The 23,315-nt window shown below is 41.0% G+C and overlaps 1 protein-coding gene, 2 non-coding genes and 2 pseudogenes across 8 annotated transcripts in view; all 5 read left to right on the forward strand.

Moving 5' to 3' along the window:
* The window catches only part of LOC127944816 (uncharacterized), a 155,586-nt gene that overhangs the window by 85,281 nt on the left and 46,990 nt on the right, over window positions 1-23,315 (forward strand). The window contains exon 5 of one of the 6 annotated variants that reach the window (XR_008150441.1): window positions 12,406-12,422. The exons of 4 other annotated variants lie outside the window; for them this stretch is intronic. The gene's annotated coding sequence lies outside the window, so the exon portion shown is untranslated. Of the gene's footprint in view, window positions 1-1,380; window positions 1,679-12,405; window positions 12,423-23,315 lie in introns of those variants that run through there. One more of the 6 variants, XR_008150439.1, reaches the window with a different exon arrangement.
* On the forward strand, window positions 1,675-1,851 carry LOC127945612 (uncharacterized; annotated as a pseudogene).
* LOC127945402 (U1 spliceosomal RNA) lies at window positions 2,203-2,366 on the forward strand. The gene has a single exon (XR_008150736.1). It is a non-coding gene; the product is annotated as a U1 spliceosomal RNA (small nuclear RNA).
* Window positions 14,761-14,937, forward strand: LOC127945613 (uncharacterized; annotated as a pseudogene).
* LOC127945365 (U1 spliceosomal RNA) lies at window positions 15,286-15,449 on the forward strand. Its single transcript, XR_008150700.1, has one exon. It is a non-coding gene; the product is annotated as a U1 spliceosomal RNA (small nuclear RNA).

The raw sequence follows: 23,315 nt of genomic DNA on the forward strand, positions 1-23,315 counted from the left end.
CAACGATTTTAAGATTTTAGGCGTTAAATTTGATAAAGACGGGGGTGGACGGGAAAACTGGACTGACTTGTTAGGGAAAGTTAGGAAAAGACTGGGGTTTTGGGGACTAAGACAGATGACGATGGAAGGCAAGGTTTTAATTTTTAAATCTGTGATTTTACCTCTGATTTTACTTGTCTGTTCTGTTTTTAGCCCCCCTCAGTGGTTCCTGGGGAAACTGGAGAGGGCGGTGTTTTACTTCCTGTGGGGGTCCAAGTGGGAGCGCCTGAAGAGGGAGACAATCAAGAAAAGGCCAGAGAACGGTGGAAAAGGCCTCCCAGACCCCCACCTGTTTTTAGGCAGCCGCTTCACCGCCCTGCACATTAGTTATGCCACGACCCCATCCAAAGAAAACAAGACGGCTGCAATGGCGCGATTTTGGATGGGGTCTTACCTACGAACACTGAAAATTTTACCAGTGGACTTGAAAACCCCAGTGTCTTTTAACTTGCCCAAAGAGTACAGTTTTATAAAAAAGTTTTTAAAGAAATACCTTTTAGAGAGTGAAGATGTCACCATTTTAACTCAACACAAGTCTCTCATCTCTGTTGTGCAGGACCAGGAACCGGTGAGTCCAGTTCCGGGCCTCACACCAAGTGAGGCCAAACAGGTTTGGCGGAACGCGGCTCACCCCGCTCTCCAGAACAGGCACAAGGACTTAGCGTGGATGGTGGCTCATGAGATCCTCCCGGTCAGGGCGGTTATGCACTCCAGAGGCATGGCCAAAAACCCCATCTGCCCGCGGTCCGGCTGCAATTCCCCGGAGACCGTCCACCACCTGCTCTGGGAGTGCAGCACTGCGCGGGACCTGTGGGCCAAGACCGGCCCCCTGTATTTCCCGTGCCTACCAGCGGGTGGGGCCCAGTTCGGGTACCAGCTCGCCATCCTTGGGGTGGGCCGGGGCTTGAAGGACTTGACGGCACAGAAATTTACCTTGCTCTGGCTCACCCTCAACGTCATCAAGGATGCCATCTGGGCCACCAGAAACCTGCTGGTGGGGAAGCGCATTACGGTAACCCTCCATGCATGCGAGCTAAAGGTAACATCAATGCTGCAGGGGTACCGGACGACGATATTCGGACGGGGGGGCCGGGGTCGCACGGAGAGTGTCCCGGCAGGCACCGACCCTGGCCGCCCGTAGATGCACCCTCACCACTCTGGCTACGGGAACAGCGGGCCAGCGGGCCGGAGGAGAGGAGATCTCCGCTGAGTCCATAAAGTAGCATCTCATGTCCCTGTTCTGGAGAGTGGGGTGATGAGCCACTTGATAAGGACTCACCCCCGGTCTTGCACAATAGATGATTTTTAATTGGTGTTTTTTATTGTTTTATCATGAAAGAGGTTTTATTAACATATATATATATATATATATATACGAGGCTTGTTTGCTTTTTTTTAAATTTGTATTTTACTTTTTGAACTGACCGCACCTTTTAAACACACCTCAATAATGGACTTTTAAAAACAAGCAAAACACTGTGGTTTTAATCAAATGCTTTTTAACAATGATTGTTTCTTTCATTTTACCATGTGTATTTATTATATATTATATTGCTTGTTTTAATGTGTGATTAAAAAGAAAATGTTGTGTGAAAAAGAAAAAATGCAAATGGAAAAAATGTAAATGGTGACAATAAAACTTTTTCGAAAGGAAAAAAATCTGTTCTTATCAGTTTAATATCTGATACGTCCCCCATCCGGGGACTACATATTAAATGGATTTTTAGATCACGGAGCTGGAGCCGGGGCTTGCTCCGTCCACTCCATGCATCGGCCTGGTATTGCAGTGTCTCCAGGAACGGTGTGCTTTCCCTTTTTGCATAGCAGAAGAAGGAATGAGAGCTGCCATTGCAGATGCTGTGGTTTATTGCAAACTTTTTTCCTGATGTGTCCTCCTGGGATCTTGGACTCTTCCACTAACGATGCACCCACCTGAGGTCTTGAAGTCTTTCACAGACGAGGTGACGCATCGAATCAGGTGTGTTTGTTTAAAGAGAGTCATCTAAAACTGGCGTTGGGAAGCACCGGCCCATGAGCTTGGCAGTTTCCAGGCCAGTAACGGAAGGCACCCGTCCTTCCTTTCCTGGAGGGGGGCGGAGGGCTAACCGTTGGTGAGGATGGTAGAAATGCAAATCACACCTCTGGCTGACCGCCTGGGCCTTCATACTTACCTGGCAGGGCAGACACCATGATCAAGAAGGCGGTTCACCCAGGGCGAGGCTTGTCCATTGCACTCCGGCCATGCTGACCCCTGCGAATTCCCCAAATGCGGGAATCTCGACTGCATAATTTATGGTAGTGGGGGACTGCGTTCACGCTCTCCCCTGAAATTGTTGGTGAAACAAAGCAGAAGAGGTTTTTACAGTTTTTTATTTATTTTCGTTTCAGAATGGGGAGTTCTGTCACATGCGAGATATCTGTTGTGCGCCTGTGAAACAAAGTCACTTGCGCTCTTGAAAAATCGGACCCTGGGGGGTAGTTTAGTTCGAACATAGCGCAGACCTTACTTTGAAAGTAGATTGGACTGACTGCAGCCTAGCTGTAACTGTCTCCATGTTGTTTGGTTGTCCTTTTTTTCGATTCGTATTAATTTTGTTGTCGCTTACAGCGACACCTAGTGGCCTGTCGCCGCGCCCTTTTTCACCTGGCCTCGGACTGAGCCCCTGCACAGGTGTGCCGATTTGGGTGAAGGGATCTCACTCCTTCCTGGAGTTATAGCCATTCGAGCCACCTCGGACACGCCACCTTAGCACGTTTTGAGGTCCCCTCGCCAAGGTGAATGGAAATTTCCTCTTTTTTTGGATGATTATTGACACTCAGACTCCAGAGAAGCTTTCTGTGCTGATTTGGGTGGGACTGGGCCAAATACCTGGCGCCAGGTTGCAAAAGAAGGTTTTCGACAAAATCCAAAATACCCGAAAATTTCGTCAGAGCGACGGGCCAATCTGAGACCTGCGTCTCGTTCGGCTCGAGCCAAGGATTCCGGTGACATAAGGCACGTGGCTCTGCGACCAACCGTTTGGGAGTTACGAGCGATGCCGTACTTTCCGTCAGGCCGATCCGGACGAGGCCCGGTGACGTTGTAGACAGGGGAGGGTACTACCCAGATAGCACACTTACGTCTGCAAGATGTCTGTTAAAGAACTGTTGATCTGGAAAGCATCTGCCATCTACAAACGTCTGACATACGCCTTTCAGATGTCAGTTTTATATACCTTCTAAATCATAAACATCTAAAAGACATCTAATTGACATCTATCTGACATCTAAAAGGCAGTGTTGGGGAGTAACTAGTTACATGTAACAGCATTACGTAATTTAATTACAAAATGAATGTAACTGTAATTAGTTACAGTTACGAAGAAAAAATTAGTAATTAAATTAAAGTTACTTATGAAATTTTTAACGATTACAAAGGCAATTACATTTGAATATTTACACACATCCACATCCAGATTTCACTGATTTCTTTCCCAAATTGCACTGACTATTCTGAGACATACGCCCTAATAATTTCCAGAATTTTAACAGAATTTTTTTTTTCCTAGTCCACCCTTCCTGTAAATTAATGGCAAAAACATGCAGTTTCATTTAAACACATAGGCCTACTGAAGCTTTCAGTGTTGTCAGCCTCTGCCGCCTCAATATAGGAGTACATGAGCACATAAACATAATTTCTAGAACTGCTCTGTGTCACGTCATGCATTTTACCTATCATATCATATACAAAGAGACAGCAGTTTAAAAAAACAATGTTTCAGGAGTTTATTATACAGGAATGACACATGCTTATTAGATAACTGTATTTGAGTTGATGTATATGTTTTTATTTATTATTATTTAATTTTCACAAATTAAGAAAAGTAATCTAAAAGTACTCAAAAGTAATTAGTTACATTACTTTAATAAAGTAATTGAAAAAGTTATACTACTATAACATTTTAAACAGGGTAACTTGTAATCTGTAACCTATTACATTTCCAAAGTAACCTTCCAAACACTGCTAAAAGGAGACGTCCAATAGACGTATTGCAGATGAGCAAACAGCCTTAAAACTACATCTTGCAGATGTAAATTCATATGTCAAATAGACGTCTCCTAGATGTATGTTTGCTATCAGGGTACCATCCCCCAGCGTTTTTAGGTCTCCCAAAACTTACCAAAGCCGAGATGGGCATCGCCGTGTCCGGCTTCCTCCCTGCTGCGTCTTAGCAGCATCGCTTCTCGGCCTTTTGGCTAAGATCAAGTGCAAGTGGCATGACCGCAGTACTTGGAGGCTAAAGTTTTGAGAAAGAGTGGTGAAGAGATGGCGGAAGGAATTTTTGAGAGAAGGATAAAGAACATGACAAGACTCTACTGGGAAGGATCCAGAGAAGAAGAAATGCCAGAAAGGGAGGAATTCATCCAAAAAGTCATCATCGATGTGTTGAAGATTGAGCCTCCGGGGATTCTTGGAATTCAAAGAAATGGTAAAGACAAGTATTTTGATGTCACGATGAAAAACAGTATTTTGTTCCAGGGATTTTTGGAAAAGTTCAGAGAAAAGGAAGGTGAGCATCCTCTGGATAAGTTTTGAATGCAGTCTTTGGGGAGAAATAATTTCCGGATTTTGACAATCAATATGTTTGACATGAACATGGAAGATGAAGAGGTGGAATCTTTTCTTCGAAACCATGTAAGAATAATATCTACGGCAAGGTACAGAAGAGACAGATTTGGGGTGTGGAATGGACAAAGGCAGTATCAAGTGTTACTCAACGAGGACCCAGCTGGTTTTCAGGGTTATCATCATCCTCCGGCCAGTTTTAAGATTGTAGGGGTAAGGGGATACATAGTGTATTCTGGTCAGCCTCAATATTGTAGGAGATGTCAGGAATTTGGACACTTGGAATACCAGTGCAATATAAGATGTCTGAATTGTAAAGATCCGGGTCATGCTGCTTCGGAGTGTCCAAAACCTAAAGTGTGCAAAGAGTGTGGGGCTACTGATCATCTCTTCAAGACATGCCCAAAACGAAAAAGAACGTATGCCAGTGCAGCAAGAGGAGAAGAAGGAACAGACCTTAGGCCCATTGAGGTTGTTATTAAGGAAATACAGGCATACCATGGAGTTTCTACTGGCCAAAATGAGGAAGTAAGCCATATAGGTTCACCCACAGATACAGAAATAATAGAGGGTGTGAGAGAGGTTTCAGCAAGGAGCTCTGTTTCAGGCCTTGTCCCAGCTGAGCTAACAAATCCAGCCATTGAGGAGTCGGAGAAAATGGAAGAGGAGGGTGGTGAGTTACAAGATACAGTGATTTCAGACACCTTCCAGCATAAAATCAATACTTCCTGGGGTGACAGAACTGAGGATGAGAAAGAGCAAGGAGCTGAAGAGTCTTGGAAGTTTGCTCTTAGGGCAAATAAAAGGAAATTAGAAGGAAACGAGGAAGAAAACAAGATAGAGATATCAAATTTGTTTAGTGCATTGGATCATCGGATGGATGATGAGGGGTCTTTGGGCTTACCTGAGATTGCGGGTGTGTCATCGATGCCTAGATCCCCGATAGTGCCTCCTTTATCAACATCGGAGGAGGAGGTGGAGGTAGTGGAGGCAGGGTTGCTGTCTGGTGGTTACCTATCGAGGGAAGATGTGGAGTTTTTTAGAGGGACCACTGGGTTTATAGAAGAGACAGACAATGGGAAAGGAAATGGAAAGAAAAAGAAAACATTACCTGCTGATCTTCATAAATGACGGACTTGAAATTTGTATCCCTCAATGTGAGAGGTCTGAAAGATGCTGGAAAGAGGGGTGCTTTGTTTTTTTCCTTGTCATCCATGGACTTTGAGGTGGCATTCCTACAAGAGTGTCATCTGAAGGGTGAAGAAGATACAATAACTTTCACTAAAGAATGGACTGCTGGGGTTTCATATTGGAGTATTGGGAATGTGCATTCGGATGGGCTGGGGATTGTGTTTAAGAATAATAGATTTATGATAGAGAACTATGTATCACTGGTGCCGGGGAGATTACAATGTTTAGATGCACGATGGGGTGAGTATAGATTTCGCTTTATTAATGTATATGCACCCTGTGTTAGAAGTAAACGATTGGATTTTTTCAAAAACTTACCAATTTTGTGGGATACCAATAAATGTGTAATAATGGGAGGAGATTTTAATATAACTTTGGATAGTTTGGAAAAAAATGGGGAAGTTGACTTTTCAGGGATTTATTTAAAAAATGAATTAAAAGAGCATTCCTTACAGGATGCATATAGGAAAGGTAATAAAGACGATTCAGGGTTTACATGGGGTAATACGAGGGGGAATAGAGGTAGACTAGACTATTTTTTTATAACACATGGGATAGAAATAAAAGAGTTGAGGATTTTACCATGTTGGTGTTCAGATCACGAAATGGTGTTAGTCACAATAGTAAATAATGAGGTAAATATGGGTAAGGGTTATTGGAAAATGAATATTAGTTTACTGGAAGATGATATCTTTAAAAAGGAATTTAAAGAGTTTTACAAATTATGGCAAGAGTTTAAAGTGGGGTATGTATCACTTTTAGAATGGTGGGAAGTGTTGAAAATAGAAATAGCTGGTTTTTGCATAAGATATACAGAAAAGAAAAGAAGACAGGAAAGAAAGGAGATCTGGAGGGACAATAACAGATTGCAAAAAATAATGGCAAATCGAAATGGAGGGTTAGAGGTGAGAGAGGAGGAAATTGTGGAGATAAAAGGGAAAATTAAAAGGTACTATACTAAAAAGGCAAAGGAGTTTGCATTTTTAGCAAAGATAGAAGAAAGGGAAAAAGATGAAAAAGTAACTAAATATTTTTTTCAAACAATAAAACAGAAACAAAAAGGGGAAATAATTGATGGGTTTATGTTAGAGAAAGGAGAGGTTAAAGGGAAAGAAAACATATTTAAGTATGTTTGTGCTTTTTATAAGGAACTTTTTTCTAAAAGAGAGGTAGATGGGAGGAAGGGAGAGGAATTATTGGGAGGTATAAAGAGAGCTTTATCCGAGGAACATAGAGAGGGAATAGAAGGTGAGATTAAGGAAGAGGAAATTAAAGCAGCCCTTACTTCCATGAAAGGAAATAAAACACCAGGGGGGGATGGGTTGCCTAAAGAGTTTTATGGGTGCTTCTGGGACATAATAAAAAGAGATTTGGTTTCGGTATACAGGGAGGTGTATAAGACAGGTAAGCTAATTGGGTCTATGAGCACTGGGGTTATACACTTAATCCACAAGAAAGGTGAAAAAAAAGATATTAGAAATTGGAGACCAATAAATGTATTAACAACTGATTATAAAATTCTAAGCAAATGTTTAACAAATAGGTTACGGGAGGTGATGGCAGTATTAGTGAATCCAGATCAAACTTGTGGGGTTAAGGGAAGGTCTGGCTCCTTGAATTTATTACTCATAAGAGATATCATTAGCTGGGTGGAGGAGAGGGATCTGCCTTTCTGCATACTGAGTCTAGACCAGGAGAAAGCCTTTGATAGGGTTAATCATGAATTTTTATTTAAAGTGTTAGAGAAAATGAATGTTGGGGAAAGGTTTATTTCATGGGTAAATGTCCTATATAATAAAGTATATAGTAGGGTGAAGATAAATGGGCTTTTGAGTGAGCCGATTGAACAAAAGGGTGGAGTGAGGCAGGGATGTCCACTGTCTCCATTGTTATATGTCTTGTTTATAGAGCCTTTGGCAGAAAGAATAAGGAATGAGCAACACATTGAGGGAGTACACATTCCAGGAGGTTTGGGTGAACGGGTAAAAGTAGCTCAGTATGCAGACGATACAACTGTATTTATATCTACAGATAGAGGGCTGGAGAAAATTGTACAAATATTGGGAATGTATTGTGCAGCTACTGGCTCGGCCATAAACCATGCCAAATCAACATTAATGTATTGTGGAAAATGGAAAGGAAGGAAAGAAGTGAGGTATGGTTTTTCGGTGTGTCCTACGGGAATCAAAATTTTAGGGGTTAAATTTTATCATAAAGATTCGGCTAAATTAAATTGGGAGGAAAAAATTGAGAGGGTGAAAAAGAAATTGAATATTTGGAAGTGCAGAAAGCTTAGCATTACGGGGAAGGGGTTAGTAGTTAAGATAGACCTGTTGTCTAGTTTGATTTACTTAGCCCTAATCTTTCCAATTCCTACCAAAAGTAAATTAATTTTGACTAGGTTGGTCTTTTCATTTATATGGGGAGGGAAGTACGAACCTGTTAAGAGGGAACAGATGTACCTAGAGGTAGAAGAGGGAGGTAGAGAGGTGGTGTGTATTCCTTTAAAGTTAGAAGTACTGTACGTTTGTTTTTTATGTAAGATACTAATAGACAATGTGCAGCATAAAGCTACGTATTTTGTAAAATTGTGGGCAGCTTTGCCTTTAAGGAAAATTGTTCCCTTAGACAATAGAGGACCAAAGGCTGATAGTAGACCTTGGCAATATGAAAAGTTAATTTTGTTTTTAAGAGCACATCCTGGGTGTATAAAGAAAGAGTTACTAAAAAATCATAAACAATTATATCAAGATTTAAAAGGAAAAATGGTAGTAACACAAAAAGCAGAATTGAGTAAGAAAAAAATTAAGTGGGAATGTATTCAACATAAAGATTTAAGTAATGAGAGGAAGGATTTGAATTGGCTGGCAGCATTGAATAGATTGCCGGTGAGAGAAAGATTATATAATCAAGGATCCACATGTATTAGAAGTTGTCCAAGAGGTTGTTCATGGGTTGAGACTCTGCAACATGTTTTTTGGGAAAGTTATTTAGCTCATTGTTTTTGGAAAAGAACACAACAATTGTTAAGGTTAGTAATAATAGATATTGTTTTGAATCCTGACTTAATTATAAGAGGAGAAGGGTTGGTACAGTTTGAAAAAAGGGAAATAATTTGGTGCATAATAAGTATCGGTAAAGAGATATTGTGGGAAGAAAGAAAAGCTCAAGTAAAAAAGAAAAAAGAAGGTAGAACATCAAAACAGTTGTGGTATGAGTTGAAATACAAAGTGTTAATGGAAACTAAAATGTGGAAAATAAGGATGGAAAAAGAGAAATATATGTTTTTGTGGGGTGAAGTGGAAAAATATTGTAAATAAAAAAAATAAAAAATAAAATAAAAAAAATCTGTTCTTACCGCTTCTCGGTCTTTTGGCTAAGATCAAGTATCTTGTCGGATGGTTGAGACTGCGATCGCCTCTTGGAGGTTTCCTGACTCGTGAGATCCTTTCATATCTTGAGTCACACAACTTCGAGAGGTATATTGAACTCTGCTGCTTCGGGCTCCAACAAGTTTTAAGGTAAGGTCTTTTAATTATTTATTTTGTTATTTATTGTTGTTTTAAGTTTTTAGGCTGTTGGTGCCTCCATCATGTCGGCTGCCTGTGCCGGCGTGCGGAGGCACCACAGCGTGCGTTTTTTATTCAGGCAGGGTGAGGGGAAGCTCCTGGGAATGTCCCGTATGGACTTTTCCAGGAAGCTGATCCAAAAGACCTTAGCTTTTAAATGTGACGACCTGAATTGTTTGATGACTCTGCCCTTGAACAAAGGATTTGATGTTAGTTTTAAAACCGCTTCCCTACTTAATGACTTTTGGCAAAGGTTTGAATCAGTTAAAGCCCAGTTCTCCATGTTCACTGTTGAGAAACTTTCTGATAACACACTTAAAACTGTGATTGTCAGGATGTTCAATGAAACCGTGACTGGAGATGATATTTGTGTTTGGTTGGGTAGATTTTGCACTGTTCGAGGCCAGCCTGTCAAAGTGTTAGATGAAGATGGCATTTGGACATGCTCCTGGCGAATTCCCATTAAACAATGGGAAGACGCTGGGGGCTACCAGGGCCTGAAACATCTGCCTTCCATGATTGTGCTCGGAGAGAACAGAGGCTACATACATTATCAAGGAATGCCCAAACTCTGCAGAAAGTGTGGAAGGTTTGGTCATCTAGCTGAAGCATGCCAAGAGTTAATCTGTGGGAAGTGTAGAGAAATTGGTCACAGTTTTGATGACTGTACCAATGGCAGACGGTGCAATCTTTGTGGAGAAACAAACCATCTCTACAGAGACTGCCCTAAAAGTTTTGCCAACAAGCTAAAAATGGCCGCCCCACATGGGCAACAAACGAAGGAACAAAGGAGAGAGGAGGCGGTCCCTGAGGTTTTGGCGGGAATTTCAAATTCCCAGCCGGCCTCAGGGATTGGGCAGGAAGGAGGAAGTGGGGCGGCCACAGGGGCGGAGGCAACGGAACAGGAAGTGGTAATGGAAGGAGAGGAAAGTGAGGAAGAATCACTGGTAACAGTTTCGGATGGGGTGGAAGAATCCACCGGGAGTGAGACAGAGTGTTCACTCCCTAATGCTCAGGTGCAAAAAAGACCTGCGGGGTCTCCTCTGATTGTAACGGAGGAGAAAAAATCTAGGGCAGCATATAAGCTCGATAGTTCCGACTCGGTAGATCTGGAGCGCATGTGGCCCGTAGAGTCCCCAAATGAGGTTTCCTTTTTGCACATTAAGCTAACAGCATCATCGCCAAAGGAGCCACAAGAGGTTCCCTCTGTGGCCTCTGAAGCGACAGGCATTTGCCCTCCTGACCTCAGCTCATCTGGGGAAAAGGAAAGACAAATGCTACAAGATGTAACATGATTTTAATCATATTTTTGTAGTCTTTTTATTGTCTTCTGTTTTAAATGCCTCATACCTTTTTAACCCTACTGCTCATGGCCCTCACCATCTCTACTATCAATGTCAGAAGTGTGTGGTCCACCATTAGAGCACAGAGTATTTTGTCCCTTTTAAAATCTTTTAAGTCAGATTTGTTTTTATTACAAGAGTGTTCTCTGCCCTTTTTAACTAGGTACACAAAAATGGAAGAGCTATGGTCCGCAGGAGCCTCCATATGGAGCGGATCAAATTTTAACAAAAACGACGGAGTTGCGGTTTTAATTAATAATCCTAACATCTTGGTGAAGAGCAGCACTGTGGTGAGGCAAGGCCGGGCACTTTTAGTAAATCTGACCTTTTTAGACAGGGATTTTATTGTTCTTAATGTATATGGTTTTACGGAAAAGAACGAAAGATATGAGCTTTTAGAAGACTTGCAACCCCACATGCTAGGTAGGGCTCCCCTAATGGTAGCAGGGGATTTTAATTGTGTTTTATCTAAAACAGACAGGAAAAGGGTAGGGGAGGATTTCAGAGTGGACAAAACATTGGTTTTATTGCAGGGTTTAGTCAGAGATTTTAATTTAGTCGACTGTTTTAAAATTTTGCATCAAAGAGAGGAGGGCTTCACCTGGTTCAGTGGTGATGGTACCAAAGCCTCTCGAATCGACTACGTGTTTACAAGGGACTGCCCGCCAACCGATGCTACATTAACCCCCCTTTTTTTCTCTGATCACATGATGCTGTCTTGCACCCTTTCACTGCCCATGGGTGTGACGGTATTGATTTGGTTTTTAAAGACAACGATTTTAAGATTTTAGGCGTTAAATTTGATAAAGACGGGGGTGGACGGGAAAACTGGACTGACTTGTTAGGGAAAGTTAGGAAAAGACTGGGGTTTTGGGGACTAAGACAGATGACGATGGAAGGCAAGGTTTTAATTTTTAAATCTGTGATTTTACCTCTGATTTTACTTGTCTGTTCTCCAGAACAGGCACAAGGACTTATCGTGGATGGTGGCTCATGAGATCCTCCCGGTCAGGGCGGTTATGCACTCCAGAGGCATGGCCAAAAACCCCATCTGCCCGCGGTCCGGCTCCAATTCCCCGGAGACCGTCCACCACCTGCTCTGGGAGTGCAGCACTGCGCGGGACCTGTGGGCCAAGACCGGCCCCCTGTATTTCCCGTGCCTACCAGCGGGTGGGGCCCAGTTCGGGTACCAGCTCGCCATCCTTGGGGTGGGCCGGGGCTTGAAGGACTTGACGGCACAGAAATTTACCTCGCTCTGGCTCACCCTCAACGTCATCAAGGATGCCATCTGGGCCACCAGAAACCTGCTGGTGGGGAAGCGCGTTACGGTAACCCTCCATGCATGCGAGCTAAAGGTAACATCAATGCTGCAGGGGTACCGGACGACGATATTCGGACGGGGGGGCCGGGGTCGCACGGAGAGTGTCCCGGCAGGCACCGACCCTGGCCGCCCGTAGATGCACCCTCACCACTCTGGCTACGGGAACAGCGGGCCAGCGGGCCGGAGGAGAGGAGATCTCCGCTGAGTCCATAAAGTAGCATCTCATGTCCCTGTTCTGGAGAGTGGGGTGATGACCCACTTGATAAGGACTCACCCCCGGTCTTGCACAATAGATGATTTTTAATTGGTGTTTTTTATTGTTTTATCATAAAAGAGGTTTTATTAACATATATATATATATATATATATATATATATATATATATATTAGGGGTGTAACGGTTCACAAAATTCACGGTTCGGTTCGGTTCGATACACTGATGTCACGGTTCGGTTCCGTACGGTTCGGTACGTTTTAGATACAGCAAAAAGAAAAAATTGGCAGATAAATTTCCTTGATTTTTATTTAAATGTTTTATTTATTAAAACTAACAAAGTATGTGTTTTTTTTTTGTTTTTTGTTTTTTACATTGAACAATGATGGAGCTATTCTTTACCCATCTTCTATGGTGTTTTCTTAGCAGCATACTGTATAAAACAAAAATAGCTCCTTATAAAATTTTTTTACAAATTAAATGTAATATTGTTGTAGTAGTTATGAACAAATACAAAGATGTAACTTTTTATATTGAACTCTATAACTCTTTATATTGAGTGTGTTTTTACTCAGTTGGTTCTCTATTTGGGCTTATGTTTTTTGGAACAAAGCAGGAATTACGGTCTGGCTAAAATGGGCTCGTGAAGGAATATTGTAATGGGGCTCAATTACATTAAGCATGTTCTTAAAACCTGCGTTTTCCACTACAGAGTAAGGTCTCATATCCGCGGCTATAACGTAAATGCACCATTCGCTGCGGTAATGTCCGTATACGGAGCCCAGGACGTCACCTGTAGGAGAAAAAAAATCAATCCGTGGCGACGGTTTTGCAATCCGTCCCCTCAGTTTATAAACCGTACTCACGAATTCATAAACTGTTCACTCGATTTAACAAATCGTGCCCACGAATTTCCAATCCGTGCACTCAGATTTTGTAAACCGTACCCTCGGTTTTTGAATCCGTACTCACGAATTCATAATCCGTGCGCACGCTTTCGCAATCCGTTCCCTCGGATTTGTAAACCGTACTCACGGATTCATGCAGCAAACTCCTACGTGTTAACATACAGTTTTATTGAATATTATTATGTGGAATAGGTTTACAGCAAAGTGCCTTAAGTGATTCTCTATCAAGTGTAGTACGAGGTGGAATACAAAGATTTAATAAGAAAGATGCGCATTAAAATCTTGTTCAATTGCTGATAATCTATAATAGCACTTGATTATTATTGTGCAATAAACCTGGCATTGTGACTGACTCTGGAGTAATTTTTTCCTCTTTTGTAAGTTATTTTGGATAAAAGATTCTTATGCATAACCTGTTTAATAATATATAATAATGATACAAATAAAAATAAAGTTATTTTTTATAATTTTAATTTGTAGGCTAAATAAATGAGTACAAGACAGTAAAAATGTTTGTCATAAAATAATTTGTGAATTGCTTTATTTTTAAATAACCTTTGACAGTTTTGGAAATGCTTGTGTACAATTCTTTCTTAACATGAAGACTTATTTTTGTGATTTTATTATACTAAGCTCCACCCACCTCACCCCACCTGCCGGAGTTAGATGCATGTTTCACTGTTAAGTGTAAAATGCGTGTCAGTTTTCAAATCCGAGGGAACGGATTGCGAAAGCGTGCACACGGATTATGAATTTGTGGGTACGGATTCAAAAACCGAGGGTACGGTTTACACAATCTGAGCGCACGCATTGGGAATTCGTGGGCACGGTTTGTTAATCCGTGGTTACGATTTGTTAAACCGAGTGAACAGTTTATTAATTCATGAGGATGGTTTATAAACTGAGGGGACGGATTGCAAAACCGTCGCCACGGATTGATTTTTTTTCTCTCCTACAGGTGACGTGCGGGGCTCCGTGGTACCGAGCCTCCAGCGCGTACTGAGTGAGCGAGCGCCTGACTGAGTAGCCTAACATAAACATATAAGTGTGTTTTTTTTTTTCTTCGGGGGTGTCAGGGGCGTTGCCTGTTACGTCGTTTGGGTTATTGGGCTACCTTGTTGAACGCATAACATTATATTTCACACACCTTTTTTATTTTCCAAATTTAATTAATTAGTCCAACGAACCGTTCGGTACATAATGCGTACCGCGTACCGAACCGAAAGCCTCGTACCGAACGGTTCAATACGAATACGCATATCGTTACACCCCTAATATATATATATATATATATATATATATATATATACGAGGCTTGTTTGCTTTTTTAAAAATTTGTATTTTACTTTTGGAACTGACCGCACCTTTTAAACACACCTCAATAATGGACTTTTAAAAACAAGCAAAACACTGTGGTTTTAATCAAATGCTTTTTAACAATGATTGTTTCTTTCATTTTACCATGTGTATTTATTATATATTATATTGCTTGTTTTAATGTGTGATTAAAAAGAAAATGTTGTGTGAAAAAGAAAAAATGCAAATGGAAAAAATGTAAATGGTGACAATAAAACTTTTTCGAAAGGAAAAAAATCTGTTCTTATCAGTTTAATATCTGATACGTCCCCCATCCGGGGACTACATATTAAATGGATTTTTAGATCACGGAGCTGGAGCCGGGGCTTGCTCCGTCCACTCCATGCATCGGCCTGGTATTGCAGTGTCTCCAGGAACGGTGTGCTTTCCCTTTTTGCATAGCAGAAGAAGGAATGAGAGCTGCCATTGCAGATGCTGTGGTTTATTGCAAACTTTTTTCCTGATCTTTTTCCTGTCTTGGAGTCTTCCACTAACGATGCACCCACCTGAGGTCTTGAAGTCTTTCACAGACGAGGTGACGCATCGAATCAGGTGTGTTTGTTTAAAGAGAGTCATCTAAAACTGGCGTTGGGAAGCACCGGCCCATGAGCTTGGCAGTTTCCAGGCCAGTAACGGAAGGCACCCGTCCTTCCTTTCCTGGAGGGGGGGCGGAGGGCTAACCGTTGGTGAGGATGGTAGAAATGCAAATCACACCTCTGGCTGACCGCCTGGGCCTTCATACTTACCTGGCAGGGGAGACACCATGATCAAGAAGGCGGTTCACCCAGGGCGAGGCTTGTCCATTGCACTCCGGCCATGCTGACCCCTGCGAATTCCCCAAATGCGGGAATCTCGACTGCATAATTTATGGTAGTGGGGGACTGCGTTCGCGCTCTCCCCTGAAATTGTTGGTGAAACAAAGCAGAAGAGGTTTTTACAGTTTTTTATTTATTTTCGTTTCAGAATGGGGAGTTCTGTCACATGCGAGATATGTGTTGTGCGCCTGTGAAACAAAGTCACTTGCGCTCTTGAAAAATCGGACCCTGGGGGGTAGTTTAGTTCGAACATAGCGCAGACCTTACTTTGAAAGTAGATTGGACTGACTGCAGCCTAGCTGTAACTGTCTCCATGTTGTTTGGTTGTCCTTTTTTTCGATTCGTATTAATTTTGTTGTCACTTACAGCGACACCTAGTGCCCTGTCGCCGCGCCCTTTTTCACCTGGCCTCGGACTGAGCCCCTGCACAGGTGTGCCGATTTGGGTGAAGGGATCTCACTCCTTCCTGGAGTTATAGCCATTCGAGCCACCTCGGACACGCCACCTTAGCACGTTTTGAGGTCCCCTCGCCAAGGTGAATGGAAATTTCCTCTTTTTTTGGATGATTATTGACACTCAGACTCCAGAGAAGCTTTCTGTGCTGATTTGGGTGGGACTGGGCCAAATACCTGGCGCCAGGTTGCAAAAGAAGGTTTTCGACAAAATCCAAAATACCCGAAAATTTCGTCCGAGCGATGGGCCAATCTGAGACCTGCGTCTCGTTCGGCTCGAGCCAAGGATTCCGGTGACATAAGGCACGTGGCTCTGCGACCAACCGTTTGGGAGTTACGAGCGATCACGTACTTTCCGTCAGGCCGATCCGGACGAGGCCCGGTGACGTTGTAGACAGGGGAGGGTACTACCCAGATAGCACACTTACGTCTGCAAGATGTCTGTTAAAGAACTGTTGATCTGGAAAGCATCTGCCATCTACAAACGTCTGACATACGCCTTTCAGATGTCAGTTTTATATACCTTCTAAATCATAAACATCTAAAAGACATCTAATTGACATCTAATTGACATCTATCTGACATCTAAAAGGCAGTGTTGGGGAGTAACTAGTTACATGTAACAGCATTACGTAATTTAATTACAAAATGAATGTAACTGTAATTAGTTACAGTTACGAAGAAAAAATTAGTAATTAAATTAAAGTTACTTATGAAATTTTTAACGATTACAAAGGCAATTACATTTGAATATTTACACACATCCACATCCAGATTTCACTGATTTCTTTCCCAAATTGCACTGACTATTCTGAGACATACGCCCTAATAATTTCCAGAATTTTAACAGAATTTTTTTTTTCCTAGTCCACCCTTCCTGTAAATTAATGGCAAAAACATGCAGTTTCATTTAATACACATAGGCCTACTGAAGCTTTCAGTGTTGTCAGCCTCTGCCGCCTCAATATAGGAGTACATGAGCACATAAACATAATTTCTAGAACTGCTCTGTGTCACGTCATGCATTTTACCTATCATATCATATACAAAGAGACAGCAGTTTAAAAAAACAATGTTTCAGGAGTTTATTATACAGGAATGACACATGCTTATTAGATAACTGTATTTGAGTTGATGTATATGTTTTTATTCATTATTATTTAATTTTCACAAATTTAGAAAAGTAATCTAAAAGTACTCAAAAGTAATTAGTTACATTACTTTAATAAAGTAATTGAAAAAGTTATACTACTATAACATTTTAAACAGGGTAACTTGTAATCTGTAACCTATTACATTTCCAAAGTAACCTTCCAAACACTGCTAAAAGGAGACGTCCAATAGACGTATTGCAGATGAGCAAACAGCCTTAAAACTACATCTTGCAGATGTAAATTCATATGTCAAATAGACGTCTCCTAGATGTATGTGTGCTATCAGGGTACCATCCCCCAGCGTTTTTAGGTCTCCCAAAACTTACCAAAGCCGAGATGGGCATCGCCGTGTCCGGCTTCCTCCCTGCTGCGTCTTAGCAGCATCGCTTCTCGGCCTTTTGGCTAAGATCAAGTGCAAGTGGCATGACCGCAGTACTTGGAGGCTAAAGTTTTGAGAAAGAGTGGTGAAGAGATGGCGGAAGGAATTTTTGAGAGAAGGATAAAGAACACGACAAGACTCTACTGGGAAGGATCCAGAGAAGAAGAAATGCCAGAAAGGGAGGAATTCATCCAAAAAGTCATCATCGATGTGTTGAAGATTGAGCCTCCGGGGATTCTTGGAATTCAAAGAAATGGTAAAGACAAGTATTTTGATGTCACGATGAAAAACAGTATTTTGTTCCAGGGATTTTTGGAAAAGTTCAGAGAAAAGGAAGGTGAGCATCCTCTGGATAAGTTTCGAATGCAGTCTTTGGGGAGAAATAATTTCCGGATTTTGTCAATCAATATGTTTGACATGAACATGGAAGATGAAGAGGTGGAATCTTTTCTTCGAAACCATGTAAGAATAATATCTACGGCAAGGTACAGAAGAGACAGATTTGGGGTGTGGAATGGACAAAGGCAGTATCAAGTGTTACTCAACGAGGACCCAGCTGGTTTTCAGGGTTATCATCATCCTCCGGCCAGTTTTAAGATTGTAGGGGTAAGGGGATACATAGTGTATTCTGGTCAGCCTCAATATTGTAGGAGATGTCAGGAATTTGGACACTTGGAATACCAGTGCAATATAAGATGTCTGAATTGTAAAGATCCGGGTCATGCTGCTTCGGAGTGTCCAAAACCTAAAGTGTGCAAAGAGTGTGGGGCTACTGATCATCTCTTCAAGACATGCCCAAAACGAAAAAGAACGTATGCCAGTGCAGCAAGAGGAGAAGAAGGAACAGACCTTAGGCCCATTGAGGTTGTTATTAAGGAAATACAGGCATACCATGGAGTTTCTACTGGCCAAAATGAGGAAGTAAGCCATATAGGTTCACCCACAGATACAGAAATAATAGAGGGTGTGAGAGAGGTTTCAGCAAGGAGCTCTGTTTCAGGCCTTGTCCCAGCTGAGCTAACAAATCCAGCCATTGAGGAGTCGGAGAAAATGGAAGAGGAGGGTGGTGAGTTACAAGATACAGTGATTTCAGACACCTTCCACCATAAAATCAATACTTCCTGGGGTGACAGAACTGAGGATGAGAAAGAGCAAGGAGCTGAAGAGTCTTGGAAGTTTGCTCTTAAATAAAATAAAAGGAAATTAGAAGGAAACGAGGAAGAAAACAAGATAGAGATATCAAATTTGTTTAGTGCATTGGATCATCGGATGGATGATGAGGGGTCTTTGGGCTTACCTGAGATTGCGGGTGTGTCATCGATGCCTAGATCCCCGATAGTGCCTCCTTTATCAACATCGGAGGAGGAGGTGGAGGTAGTGGAGGCAGGGTTGCTGTCTGGTGGTTACCTATCGAGGGAAGATGTGGAGTTTTTTAGAGGGACCACTGGGTTTATAGAAGAGACAGACAATGGGAAAGGAAATGGAAAGAAAAAGAAAACATTACCTGCTGATCTTCATAAATGACGGACTTGAAATTTGTATCCCTCAATGTGAGAGGTCTGAAAGATGCTGGAAAGAGGGGTGCTTTGTTTTTTTCCTTGTCATCCATGGACTTTGAGGTGGCATTCCTACAAGAGTGTCATCTGAAGGGTGAAGAAGATACAATAACTTTCACTAAAGAATGGACTGCTGGGGTTTCATATTGGAGTATTGGGAATGTGCATTCGGATGGGCTGGGGATTGTGTTTAAGAATAATAGATTTATGATAGAGAACTATGTATCACTGGTGCCGGGGAGATTACAATGTTTAGATGCACGATGGGGTGAGTATAGATTTCGCTTTATTAATGTATATGCACCCTGTGTTAGAAGTAAACGATTGGATTTTTTCAAAAACTTACCAATTTTGTGGGATACCAATAAATGTGTAATAATGGGAGGAGATTTTAATATAACTTTGGATAGTTTGGAAAAAAATGGGGAAGTTGACTTTTCAGGGATTTATTTAAAAAAGGAATTAAAAGAGCATTCCTTACAGGATGCATATAGGAAAGGTAATAAAGACGATTCAGGGTTTACATGGGGTAATACGAGGGGGAATAGAGGTAGACTAGACTATTTTTTTATAACACATGGGATAGAAATAAAAGAGTTGAGGATTTTACCATGTTGGTGTTCAGATCACGAAATGGTGTTAGTCACAATAGTAAATAATGAGGTAAATATGGGTAAGGGTTATTGGAAAATGAATATTAGTTTACTGGAAGATGATATCTTTAAAAAGGAATTTAAAGAGTTTTACAAATTATGGCAAGAGTTTAAAGTGGGGTATGTATCACTTTTAGAATGGTGGGAAGTGTTGAAAATAGAAATAGCTGGTTTTTGCATAAGATATACAGAAAAGAAAAGAAGACAGGAAAGAAAGGAGATCTGGAGGGACAATAACAGATTGCAAAAAATAATGGCAAATCGAAATGGAGGGTTAGAGGTGAGAGAGGAGGAAATTGTGGAGATAAAAGGGAAAATTAAAAGGTACTATACTAAAAAGGCAAAGGAGTTTGCATTTTTAGCAAAGATAGAAGAAAGGGAAAAAGATGAAAAAGTAACTAAATATTTTTTTCAAACAATAAAACAGAAACAAAAAGGGGAAATAATTGATGGGTTTATGTTAGAGAAAGGAGAGGTTAAAGGGAAAGAAAACATATTTAAGTATGTTTGTGCTTTTTATAAGGAACTTTTTTCTAAAAGAGAGGTAGATGGGAGGAAGGGAGAGGAATTATTGGGAGGTATAAAGAGAGCTTTATCCGAGGAACATAGAGAGGGAATAGAAGGTGAGATTAAGGAAGAGGAAATTAAAGCAGCCCTTACTTCCATGAAAGGAAATAAAACACCAGGGGGGGATGGGTTGCCTAAAGAGTTTTATGGGTGCTTCTGGGACATAATAAAAAGAGATTTGGTTTCGGTATACAGGGAGGTGTATAAGACAGGTAAGCTAATTGGGTCTATGAGCACTGGGGTTATACACTTAATCCACAAGAAAGGTGAAAAAAAAGATATTAGAAATTGGAGACCAATAAATGTATTAACAACTGATTATAAAATTCTAAGCAAATGTTTAACAAATAGGTTACGGGAGGTGATGGCAGTATTAGTGAATCCAGATCAAACTTGTGGGGTTAAGGGAAGGTCTGGCTCCTTGAATTTATTACTCATAAGAGATATCATTAGCTGGGTGGAGGAGAGGGATCTGCCTTTCTGCATACTGAGTCTAGACCAGGAGAAAGCCTTTGATAGGGTTAATCATGAATTTTTATTTAAAGTGTTAGAGAAAATGAATGTTGGGGAAAGGTTTATTTCATGGGTAAATGTCCTATATAATAAAGTATATAGTAGGGTGAAGATAAATGGGCTTTTGAGTGAGCCGATTGAACAAAAGGGTGGAGTGAGGCAGGGATGTCCACTGTCTCCATTGTTATATGTCTTGTTTATAGAGCCTTTGGCAGAAAGAATAAGGAATGAGCAACACATTGAGGGAGTACACATTCCAGGAGGTTTGGGTGAACGGGTAAAAGTAGCTCAGTATGCAGACGATACAACTGTATTTATATCTACAGATAGAGGGCTGGAGAAAATTGTACAAATATTGGGAATGTATTGTGCAGCTACTGGCTCGGCCATAAACCATGCCAAATCAACATTAATGTATTGTGGAAAATGGAAAGGAAGGAAAGAAGTGAGGTATGGTTTTTCGGTGTGTCCTACGGGAATCAAAATTTTAGGGGTTAAATTTTATCATAAAGATTCGGCTAAATTAAATTGGGAGGAAAAAATTGAGAGGGTGAAAAAGAAATTGAATATTTGGAAGTGCAGAAAGCTTAGCATTACGGGGAAGGGGTTAGTAGTTAAGATAGACCTGTTGTCTAGTTTGATTTACTTAGCCCTAATCTTTCCAATTCCTACCAAAAGTAAATTAATTTTGACTAGGTTGGTCTTTTCATTTATATGGGGAGGGAAGTACGAACCTGTTAAGAGGGAACAGATGTACCTAGAGGTAGAAGAGGGAGGTAGAGAGGTGGTGTGTATTCCTTTAAAGTTAGAAGTACTGTACGTTTGTTTTTTATGTAAGATACTAATAGACAATGTGCAGCATAAAGCTACGTATTTTGTAAAATTGTGGGCAGCTTTGCCTTTAAGGAAAATTGTTCCCTTAGACAATAGAGGACCAAAGGCTGATAGTAGACCTTGGCAATATGAAAAGTTAATTTTGTTTTTAAGAGCACATCCTGGGTGTAAAAAGAAAGAGTTACTAAAAAATCATAAACAATTATATCAAGATTTAAAAGGAAAAATGGTAGTAACACAAAAAGCAGAATTGAGTAAGAAAAAAAATAAGTGGGAATGTATTCAACATAAAGATTTAAGTAATGAGAGGAAGGATTTGAATTGGCTGGCAGCATTGAATAGATTGCCGGTGAGAGAAAGATTATATAATCAAGGATCCACATGTATTAGAAGTTGTCCAAGAGGTTGTTCATGGGTTGAGACTCTGCAACATGTTTTTTGGGAAAGTTATTTAGCTCATTGTTTTTGGAAAAGAACACAACAATTGTTAAGGTTAGTAATAATAGATATTGTTTTGAATCCTGACTTAATTATAAGAGGAGAAGGGTTGGTACAGTTTGAAAAAAGGGAAATAATTTGGTGCATAATAAGTATCGGTAAAGAGATATTGTGGGAAGAAAGAAAAGCTCAAGTAAAAAAGAAAAAAGAAGGTAGAACATCAAAACAGTTGTGGTATGAGTTGAAATACAAAGTGTTAATGGAAACTAAAATGTGGAAAATAAGGATGGAAAAAGAGAAATATATGTTTTTGTGGGGTGAAGTGGAAAAATATTGTAAATAAAAAAAATAAAAAATAAAATAAAAAAAATCTGTTCTTACCGCTTCTCGGTCTTTTGGCTAAGATCAAGTATCTTGTCGGATGGTTGAGACTGCGATCGCCTCTTGGAGGTTTCCTGACTCGTGAGATCCTTTCATATCTTGAGTCACACAACTTCGAGAGGTATATTGAACTCTGCTGCTTCGGGCTCCAACAAGTTTTAAGGTAAGGTCTTTTAATTATTTATTTTGTTATTTATTGTTGTTTTAAGTTTTTAGGCTGTTGGTGCCTCCATCATGTCGGCTGCCTGTGCCGGCGTGCGGAGGCACCACAGCGTGCGTTTTTTATTCAGGCAGGGTGAGGGGAAGCTCCTGGGAATGTCCCGTATGGACTTTTCCAGGAAGCTGATCCAAAAGACCTTAGCTTTTAAATGTGACGACCTGAATTGTTTGATGACTCTGCCCTTGAACAAAGGATTTGATGTTAGTTTTAAAACCGCTTCCCTACTTAATGACTTTTGGCAAAGGTTTGAATCAGTTAAAGCCCAGTTCTCCATGTTCACTGTTGAGAAACTTTCTGATAACACACTTAAAACTGTGATTGTCAGGATGTTCAATGAAACCGTGACTGGAGATGATATTTGTGTTTGGTTGGGTAGATTTTGCACTGTTCGAGGCCAGCCTGTCAAAGTGTTAGATGAAGATGGCATTTGGACATGCTCCTGGCGAATTCCCATTAAACAATGGGAAGACGCTGGGGGCTACCAGGGCCTGAAACATCTGCCTTCCATGATTGTGCTCGGAGAGAACAGAGGCTACATACATTATCAAGGAATGCCCAAACTCTGCAGAAAGTGTGGAAGGTTTGGTCATCTAGCTGAAGCATGCCAAGAGTTAATCTGTGGGAAGTGTAGAGAAATTGGTCACAGTTTTGATGACTGTACCAATGGCAGACGGTGCAATCTTTGTGGAGAAACAAACCATCTCTACAGAGACTGCCCTAAAAGTTTTGCCAACAAGCTAAAAATGGCCGCCCCACATGGGCAACAAACGAAGGAACAAAGGAGAGAGGAGGCGGTCCCTGAGGTT

The sequence above is a fragment of the Carassius gibelio genome, chromosome A23 (assembly GCF_023724105.1).
Source record: "Carassius gibelio isolate Cgi1373 ecotype wild population from Czech Republic chromosome A23, carGib1.2-hapl.c, whole genome shotgun sequence".
Taxonomy (NCBI): domain Eukaryota; kingdom Metazoa; phylum Chordata; class Actinopteri; order Cypriniformes; family Cyprinidae; genus Carassius; species Carassius gibelio.